Below are 10,504 nucleotides of genomic sequence, written 5' to 3'. Positions count from 1 at the left end.
ACGTCCGAAGACGACGAAGCTCATTCCTCTGTCCCTGGGGACAATGACGAGGAAGAGGAGGAGGAAGAGGAAAACAACCCTCCCCCTGAGGAGAGGAGAAAGAAGAGGGCGGCTTCGGCGCATCTGGAGGCGGAAACGCCCAAGAAGGGGAAGGGCGTCCCAGTGGTCAATACCGCGTGGGACGTTGACAGCAGTCCGAAACGACGCCCCGCACTAAGCCCCTGGCCGCATCGCAAGTGACATGGCTCGCTCATGCGCACATCCGGCCCTTTCTCTTCATTATTTTGACATAGCTAACTCTACTATTGCAGTTCGACCCGCGACCTTATCCAGCAATCCTCATCTGGAGGTTCGTTGGCTCCGGTGGAGATGGCGAGCATGTCGCCACTGCCTGCTTATTCCCCCGGGGCCAGGGACGACACCGAAGTGTTGTCCCGGAGGATCGCTCTGAACCGGGGAGGAGCCCAGGACGCTGTCCGGGAGGCGCCACAAGGCGAGACCTCCACTGCCTGACACATGGGGGAGCCGATCCCCATGGAGACTGGCGAAGAGGGCCGCATCCAGTTCGGCCCTCAGCCGAATATGATTCCGGAGACTCATATGGCTCCGGAGTCGGGCGAGCAGCCCCCTTTGAAGGAGGGGTGCGCCTCTTCCACCGGTGGCCCCTGTCCATCCAGGGGCACCGGATAACCTGATGGAGGCGCTACGAGGCGCCTCCGTCGTGGACGAGCACCGTGTCCTTATGGGTGCGGTGATCGAGAAGGTTCAGTCCGCCAAGAGTGGACTAGATGAAGCCTGCAGCAACCTGTTGACAGGTTTCAAGGTAAGAAAGAGAAAAACCCCGTGTAGACAGTAGCCTCTAAGACACTGTCTGGTGTTCGGTGAGAAGAACCGGACAGAGGATCAATTCTTTGTTATAGGAGACTAACTTAATGTATCAATGAGCAGGCGTCACTGTTGGCCACAACCTCGCATGCTGCCGAAGTCTCTGAACTGAAGCAGAGGCTGGAGCGGACCGAGAACGAGCTCGGCGAGGTTAAAATTCGGCTCCAGGAGAAGAAAGGTGAATGACGACTTGCTATGTGTTCGGAAAGAATAAGCGCTGTATATTGACCGCGGTGTCGTAATATGTGCAGGAGCCGCGACCGAGGTCGAGGCCCTGAGGAAGGCCCTGGGCGAGGCCGAGGAGAAAGCCGTCCAGCAGCAAGCTCCTCGTAAGAAGCTCAAGGCCCGGGTCAAAGAAGTCCAGCAGGAGCTCCAGGATGCGGTGAAAAAATGCGAGGCCTTGGAGCATGATGCGTCGGCTCAAGGAGCCGAACTCGCCAAGGCTCGTCAGAGTGCGGAGACCGCACGGAATGACGCCCAGGCCGCCCTCCAGGAGATACAGGAGGCCAAGAAGATCACGGCGGGTAAGGCATTTCAGATGCAAAGCAAGTATGCGGAGAAGCAGTACCTTTTACTAACCCGGGTTCGGAATTCCCCAGGGGCTTTTGCATATTTGCCATGCAGTGTATCAGACGCTGCGGATTTCTATCGAGCCGAAGGAGGGGGTTCTACGGAGAAGCTATTCTGGTCGCAGTATGCGGCGCCAGAGCATCCCGTGTCCTTCACCGATCAGCTGAAACAGCTGGTGGAGCTGCATAGGGTGGCCGAACTAGCCATTAAGGATTTGATAATCCGCCTATGGCCAGCCGAAGCTATGCCAGGCAGCTACTTCGGACTCGTGAGGCGGATGGTGAACGCCTGTCCTCGGCTGGACGTCGTCAAGCGCTCGGCCTGCACTGAAGGTGCGCGCATGGCCTTCGCCCGTTGCAAGACGTGGTGGGGGAAGATGGACGCCGTCGAGGTGACCAGAGGGCCACCGGAGGGCAAGGAGCACCGCACACCCGAACGGTATTTTGCAGATGTCCTGGAAGGGTCTCGCCTTGCGGCAGCACAATATTCACATGACATTGTATTTGAATAAATGTATTCATGTTGCCTTTGCCTTGTATTATGAAAACAAAGCCTGTTTTGTAATGTAATTTTTTCTTATGCTTTTAATTGTTTCCTCCTGTGCGGCCGTGTTGTATGTTATCTAAGGGTTGGCTAGTCGTCGGCTTCTACCCTCAAGTAGGTAGTACGGAGGTGTTCGGGATGGAATCTAAACAATCTTGCTCCAATTATATGGTCCTTGAAGGAGTTGTTTAGCGCAACGAACAAGGCAATCAGACTATACGGCTTAAACGCCCTCACTTAGCCATAGGAGTTTTATAATAAAGCGTGGGTGCAGCCCCTGGTTCAAACCAGAGTGCTGTCAGCATCTGATCGGGAAGTGCCGATCTTTCGCATAATGCGGAAAAAATCTCCAACGATTTATAACCCTCGAACAGCTGATCGGCTCTCGCCGTATCATGACAGTCAGTTTTCGGCTTTCTCTACTGAGGCGCTCATCTGGTCAAGGCCAGGGCACAATCGCAGTAGTTCTCCCTTTACTACCCTAGCTGATTTAGCGGAATGTAGGGTAGCAAGCACAGGAGCCGGGCAACCCAACTATTGACCAAAGACATGATTCGGAGCCAATGCATATAATGCTAAATTCAGGGTGCCGAACTTCTCTATAAGAAGTGTTCGGACTTTGTTGCCGTGTTATGGGGCGATGAGGAGCCCCTGGCAAATATGAAACGTACCCGAGTGTATGGTTGCTAGGAAATAAGTAATTGAAAGGAAAACAGAAGGAGAACAGAGATGGTATCTGGGGCCCTTGAACTTGGGCCATGAACCGTTTCCATTATAGTGGGTTTATAATGCGTCAAAGCGCATCGGTACAAAGTCATGCCATAAGCAACCGGCTATTTGACATGCCACAACTAAAGGCGAGCTGCGCGTGGGTCCTGAAAACAGATAGAGTAATCGTTGGATTGGCCTCTAGGGCTGCCTGTAACATCCCAAATTTCCCATTTGGAATGTTTTACAATTGTAGCTAAGCATCTATGCATATTGCTTGAATTGAGTGACATTTGAATTATTTCAGAGGCTTTTGAGTTTGTTGGAATTTGGATTCAAATTGGCAGTTGAATTTATTTCAAACAATGCCTGACAAATACTTGAACAAAAGTATGAGAGGAGTAAACATGACACTCCAAAAATGTCAGAAGAAAAATATTGCCAAAAAGTTTGAATTTAAATTTGAAATTTTATTTGGGATTTCCAGAAAATTGTTTTTTTTTAGTTTGAGTTTTACCTCTGAAAAATGTCCACGTTGTAGGATTAATTCCCCTGAGAATTTTGATATATATATGTCCTATATAAAATAATATATATTTCTCTATATTTTTTTTCTTTCTCTCTAATTCAAAAAAAAAGAAGAAAAAGCCCCAGGCGCCAGCCAGGCCAACCGGCCCAGCCAGCGCCGAGCGCAGCCCACCAGCGGGCCAGGCGCAGGCCACCGACGCCCGAGCCGGCCTGCCCCAGCGCCCGATGCCGAACCCCCTCGCCCTCGCTCGCCCGTTCGCTCCCCTCTCCCTCCCCCTCACTGACCCGCGGGGCCCGCCCTCTCTCTTTCCCCTCGCCCATGCTATGCCGCGCCAGAGCGCGTTCGCCGCCGCCGCCGCCTCCGAGTTCCACGGGATCGCGCTCCGAAGCCGCCCCCTCCTCCAAGTTGATGTCCTATAAATACCTTTGCCTCTCCTCTCTCGATCCCCCTAAAACCCTAAGCTCAACCCCGCCCGTAGCTCGCGCCCTCTCCGTTCGCATCTCGCCGCCGCCACCTCGGTTCACCGCCACTTTCGTCGCCGGTGAGCACCCCCTGCCCTTCCCTACTACTCCACCGGAACCGCCGCTTCCACGCGCACCCCCCTGACACCATCTACGCTGCCCAGGAGCCCCGAAGCCGTCGCCCCTGACCTGGTTCGCCGCCCGCCGGAGCTGCAGAGCACCGGGCTCTGCACCGCCTCGTCCCCGCCGCTCCAGTCGCCCCCGAGCTCCACCGAGACCACCCTCGACCTCGCCACGCTCCGCCGCATCTCCCCGACGTCGCCGCCGCCGCCCAGGACCACCGGAGCAGCCGCGCCGTCCACGCCCGAGCCGCCGTTGTCCGTCGCCGTCGTCGCCACACTGTAAGTCGCCGGAGCCGCCCTCCACCGTTCGATCTGCAATCTACGGAGTAGATTAGAAGTAGTGAAGGGTTAGGTTTATTTGTTTAGATCGGTTTTAGTTTCGGTTTAGATCGTTATTTTATGTTGTGGTTTAGTTGGACCGGCCGACCGCTTTATTTCTGTTAGCCCGTGGACGCGTTGGATTATTAAACGCTTAGGCGCTGTTTACTTTTAGAACGCTCACTGTTTCGGCCCGTTAGCGCGTTAGTTTTATTTTCGTTTTATTTTCGTTTCTGTTTTAAAACAGAATAGTTCCAATCTTGAAAAATCTATATCTTTTAGGTTATTTATTATTTTTAGTTGATTCTTTTTTTGTTAGTTTGAAAATTTGTTGTAGTTTCTGTAGAAAATAGGTTTAGCCATGTTTAAATTATTAGAAATAGTTTTATATTAGATTTAGACAGATTAGTTTTTCTGCCATAAATTGAGTTAGGATTATTATTTTTTAGTGATTATTTTTTCTACTTCTTAGTTTTGACCATGCCTAGCAGTAGGAACTTGTTTTGGTATTTTAGATTTAATAAACAATTAGTTTTAGGTCGAAATCAAGTTTTTCTTGTTTATTTAGCTAGCTACTGTTTTCCTACTGTTCTAGTTAGTAAATAATTTTATTTTTGTTATGTTATAGTTTATTTTAGATTAGTTTCTGTAGCTACAGAGGATGAACTTTTATTTATAGTAGAATAAAAAATTTTATTTTATTTTTTTTGCTAGCGTTGTTTTAGGCATAATAGGAGTTCTATAATAGCTTTTGATGTGATTCTTTTTGCTCCTAGTTTGTATGATGTTTTTCCTTCTGTTAGTTAGCAAAACCAATGCCTAGGTTCTGTTAAGAAAAGTTTTAGTTGTGTAAAACTATTTCTTAGTTGTTGCTTGATATGATGAAAACCTTGATTTGTTTTCTCCGAGTTTTTCTTTGGTTTTGGTTTGAGTACGTGGGTGTTTTAGTTCAACTTGCTGTTATGTTATATTGTGCTATACTTATTTGTGCTATTGTTTGACTCGGTAGAATTTCCGGAGTGCGAAGCCTGCTATTACGAGTCGTTAGCTTTCGAAGACCGTTAGCCAGGCAAGTCATTTGATCATGTTTTTACAATACCTATGATTTTATTGCATTAGAGTTATACCTCCCCACCATGCATGCAGTAGGAGAATTTTGTTAAGTTATGTTCTTAAGTAGTATCATGAGGTAGGATGAACCCTTCTCCCTTGTTACCAATGCCCGGGACGATGTAGTTTATTTTGCTATGCTCGTAGACGGGGTTGGTTGAGTGATTCATAAAGGAGATGTGAGAGTCAAGATGATGACAACCCCATGACGTCAAGCTCAAGATGGACTTCAAAATTCACTACTGGGTGGAGGACGGTTGACGGGCACCCTGGAGAAACCAGCGGATGGCCTGGATGCATGGAGAAGCGCCATGACATCTTGCGGAAAGCTTCACCCAGCCACGAAGAGACGGATGGATACCCCATTGACCGGAAGCTTACCTGTGCAGCCGCAAGCCATTATGGGCTCTGGCTTGGTCGACCCTAGGCGTGACTCTGGCCGGACGGTGCTACGAGATGTAGAAGAACGGTAGGATTGGATGGGCACCGGCAGTGGCCCAGAGGAACTCTTCGGAAGACCCTGTTTCGTTCGTCCCGTCTTCAAACACCAGGCAGTGCGAAGACTTAAAAGGAGGGAACGTTTCTTGCGGGTAAAGTGCAGAAACCTCTGCAGAGTAACAACCTAATCGATTAGCCGTGTCCCCGGTTACGGACAAATGAGCCTCTGGAATTGGAGTATTTCGGATATCTCAACACTGAACTTAATAAATTAATTGAGGGGGTTATTTAATAATTGGGAATGAGACATTGGTTGGCGGAACCATCTCAATAACTACCAACAATTTTGTAGTAATTGCAAACAAGTCCTTGTTGTAGGGAAAAACCGGCTTTTTCGCAAAACAATGAAACTTAGAGCCCCACAGCCAAATTGCATATAGTATTAGTAATTTTATTGTTGTTCTCTCTTCATGACTTGCCGGCATATTCAAAATGCTGACCTACACGGCTGCAACGTCTTATGTTGCAGAGGAGTTTTCCGATCAGGAGTGAGGCTACGATCCACGCTTGGCGATTGCCCTATGGAGTCGGATGGACTCGCTATTCGTCTACGCTTCCGCAGCTTTATTTAGTTTATTTCTCATGAGTTGGCCTTCTGCCGAATTTATTATGATGTAATAAAGACTCGATATGAGAATCGTGTAATAAATTCAGGTGTGATTGAACTTTGAATCTTTGCATCAATGTACTGTGGGTGCCAGCATGATCTTGGGATGGTATAGCTACACAGAGACTTGACCGATTTCGGGTCGGGTCGTTACACTGCCCCTGTACGCCTGTGCTCCATGTCGATCCGGTGTATTTGTCCTTTGACAGGACCATAAATCGGTCCGTCAAAAGAGGTCCGCATAAGAGAAACCTGCGAAAAAGGGAAATAGTAAAGTTATATGTGTGTTCGGGATCGGTCGAGCCGAACTGTAGATCTCGGGCTAGCTTGTGCCTCCGTTGATGTCCATGGAATTTTGAGTGCGTAATTATGTACGCGTGGTACGACTGCCACTACTTCATCGAGACTGGGACGGAGGCCGAATTGCTAATCGAGCTCTTGACGAGCCACGCTGTCCTGTTACAGTGTAGTCCGGAACCTCTTAATGATGTCCAGGGGCTCGGCAGCCGTACTATGGTGCTGCTTGAGAAGGCCGCTCTGTACCTCTGCTGCTAGGGCGGCGGTGTGCTCCTCTGTTCGGAGGGAGCATTCAGTATTGCCATTGACTGTTATGACGCCGCGTGGACCGGGCATCTTGAGCTTGAGATAAGCATAGTGTAGCACTGCGTTGAATCTAGCAAACGCGGTTCGTCCGAGCAGTGCGTGGTAGCCGCTGCGGAAGGGGACGATATCGAAGATTAACTCTTCGCTTCGGAAGTTGTCTGGAGAACCGAAGACCACCTCCAGCGTGATTGAGCCCGTACAGCGGGCCTCTACGCCTGGTATGACTCCTTTAAAGGTAGTCTTTGTTGGTTTGATTCACGAGGGATTAATGCCCATTTTGCGTACTGTATCCTGATAGAGCAGGTTGAGGCTGCTACCACCGTCCATTAGGACTCGTGTCATGTGAAATCCGTCGATGATTGGGTCGAGTACCAATGCGGCCGAACTGCCATGACGGATGCTAGTTGGATGATCACGACGATCAAAGGTGACCGGGAACGATGACCATGGATTGAATTTTGGGGCGACTGGCTCTACCGCGTAGACGTCCCTAAGTGCTCGCTTGCGCTCCCTTTTGGGGATGTGTGTAGCGTATATCATGTTCACTGTCTTGACTTGAGGGGGAAATTTCTTCTGCCCCCCAGTGTTCGGCTGGCGTGGCTCTTCGTCCTCGCCACACTTTGTGATCCCTTTTCTTTGTTTTCGGCATTTAACTTGCCAGCCTGTTTGAAAACCCAACAGTCTATGTTGGTGTGATTGGCTTGTTTGTCTGGGGTGCCATGTATCTGGCACGGACGGTCGAGTATGCGGTCCAGGCTGGAAGGTCCTTCATTGTTTCTTTTGTAGGGCTTCTTCCGTTGGCCGGACCTGGAGCCACTAAATCCGGCGTTAACTGTGGTGTCATCGGTGTTGTCGCCATTGCTTCGGCGTTTGTGTCTATTGCGCCGGAGCTTGCCGGTGCTGTTCTTGGCCTCAGTGGGGCCTACCTCGCTGGCTGTATTTTTACTTCGAGCTAGCCAGCTGTCCTCACCCGCGCAAAAATGGGTCATGAGTGCCGTAAGGGCTGCCATAGACTTCGGCTTTTCTTGGCCGAGGTGGCGCGCTAGCCATTCATCACGGATGCTATGGTTGAAGACCGCTAGGGCCTCAGCATCCGGACAGTCAACGATCTAGTTCTTTTTGGTTAGGAACCTAGTCCAGAATTTTCTAGCTGATTCTCCAGGTTGTTGAACTATGTGGCTTAAGTCATCGGCATCTGGTGGCCAGACAGAAGTTCCTTGGAAGTTATCAAGGAAAGCCTCTTCCAAGTCCTCCCAGCTGCCGATGGAATTTTCAGGCAGGCTGTTTAGCCAGTGTCGAGCTGGTCCTTTGAGCTTTAATGGGAGGTACTTGATAGCGTGGAGGTCATCTCCTCGGGCCATGTGGATGTGGAGAATAAAATCTTGGATCCACACTGCGGGATCGGTTGTTCTGTCGTATGATTCCATATTGACGGGCTTCAATCCCTCGGGGAATTTGTGATCCAGCACCTCATCTGTGAAGCAGAGAGGGTGTGCGGCGCCTCTATAGCGGGCCGCGTCATGGCGCACCTCCAATGAAGTCCGTCTGCGGTTATCGTCCCGGGTATGATTAAGTTTGTCGCGTCCGATTAGGTAGCTGTCATCCCGAGTAGGGAAGCGTCCTCGCGATCTGTAAATTGATCTGGTGTGTCCAACTCTACTATCCAGGTCCTGCCGAAGGTCGTATGTATGGTCCCGAGTTGGTCTGTCCCTGTGTTTACGAGGTGGTGGGGCGGGCTGTTGTTCGGCCTGAGTTGTCGTTTTATCCCGACCGTGGGGTGGTCGGTCCGCCGCACTGTCCCGACGTCGTGGTGGTCGTTCCGCATTACGCGAGGGATCTAGTGCCTCCTCGTCGAGCTGAGGTAGCAGTCTGCGCTTTGGGTAACTCTTCATTGGGCGCTTGAGGCCGTATTCTTCGGCTGCCAGGACATCGGTCCATCTATCGATGAGTAGGTCTTCATCGACTTGTAGCTACTGCTGCTTTTTCTTTAGGCTTCTTGCAGTAGCTATGAGCTGGCGCTTAAAGCGCTCCTGCTCGAGGGGTGCCTCAGGCACGATGAAGTCCTCATTCCCGAGGCTCTCATCATCCTCGGAGGGTGGACGGTAACTATCGTCCCCCAGGTCACTGGGCCTGGCCTGTTTATCAGGGTTAACTTGCTCGTTGTCTTGTTCCTCTTGTTCGAATGTTGCTCCAGCAGGGTCTTCATTGTTTTCTGCGTCGTCAGGAGTACTATTTTCTCCGGCGCCGGTGTTGCTGTCTTTTGAGCGACGTGACTTAGAGCGGCGTTTAGGGCGCCGGCGCCTGGACTGCGTCTCAGAGGGTTTATTCGCATCTGGCTCTTCTTTGTCATCGTCGTCAGATCCTTTAGGTGAACCATGTACACGTTGTACGAAGAGGTGGCCGTCCAATGCCCAGTGAATGGCGGTCTTGGCCTTGCTCCTTGTCTGCGTCGTCGTCCATACCGTCGATGTCTTCGGAGCCATAATTGAGCTCATCGGTTAAGTCCTCGGCGGTAGCTATGAAGTGGGTGGCGGGTGGGAAGCAAAATTCTCCATCGTCAGCCCCTAGATCGAACCGGACATAGTTCGGCTGTGAGTCCTTCTCCAAGGACAAATTCTTTAAAGAGTTCAGCACATCGCCCAAAGGTGAGTGCTGGAAGATATCTGCGGCGCTAAATTCGGAAATCAATAATCGATCCAGCTCGGTGTCCGCAGGCACACCGGGTCAGGAACTTATAGCCGGAGACGAGTCCGGAGTTCCGCACGTATTGCGGGGCGTCGATTCCGTGTGCGGCTCCAACGCCGCGGACTCTGTGGCCTCAGATGGCACGATCTGCTTCGGTTGTAAGGCCATTGCAGCAACAGGAACCATCTCCTGGATGTGATCCGATGACAGATTTAAGTCATGTTCATCGGGGCAAAGGGGAGCGATCGCTGCGGTCTCAAATCCGTTGAAGACCAAGTCTCCGCGGATGTTCACGGCGTAGTTCAAGCTTCCAAATCTGACCTGATGGCTAGGGGCGTAGCTATCGACCTGCTCCAGATGGCCAAGCGAGTTGGCCCGCAGTACGAAGCCGCCTAACACGAAAATCTGCCCGGGGAGAAAGGTTTCTCCTTGGACAGCGTCACTATAGACGATCGGAGGGGCCATCAAACCTTTCGTCGACGGCAGAGTGGAACTCTCAATGAAAGCACCAATGTCGGTGTCAAAACCGGTGGATCTCGGGTAGGGGGTCCCGAACTGTGCGTCTAGGATCGATGGTAACAGGAGACGGGGGACACGATGTTTACCCAGGTTCGGGCCCTCTCTATGGAGGTAATACCCTACTTCCTGCTTGATTGATCTTGATGAATATGAGTATTACATGAGTTGATCTACCACGAGATCGTAATGGCTAAACCCTAGAAGTCTAGCATGTATGACTATGGTAATGAGTATCTCCTTTCCGGACTACCCCCTCTGGTTTATATAGGCACCGGGGGGGTCTAGGGTTTACATAGGGTCGGTTACATAAGAAGGAGTCTTCATAATCGGTCGCAAGCTTGCCTTC

The sequence above is a fragment of the Triticum aestivum genome, chromosome 6D, assembly GCF_018294505.1.
Source record: "Triticum aestivum cultivar Chinese Spring chromosome 6D, IWGSC CS RefSeq v2.1, whole genome shotgun sequence".
Lineage (NCBI taxonomy): Eukaryota > Viridiplantae > Streptophyta > Magnoliopsida > Poales > Poaceae > Triticum > Triticum aestivum.
Note: the sequence above shows the minus strand (reverse complement) of the source record.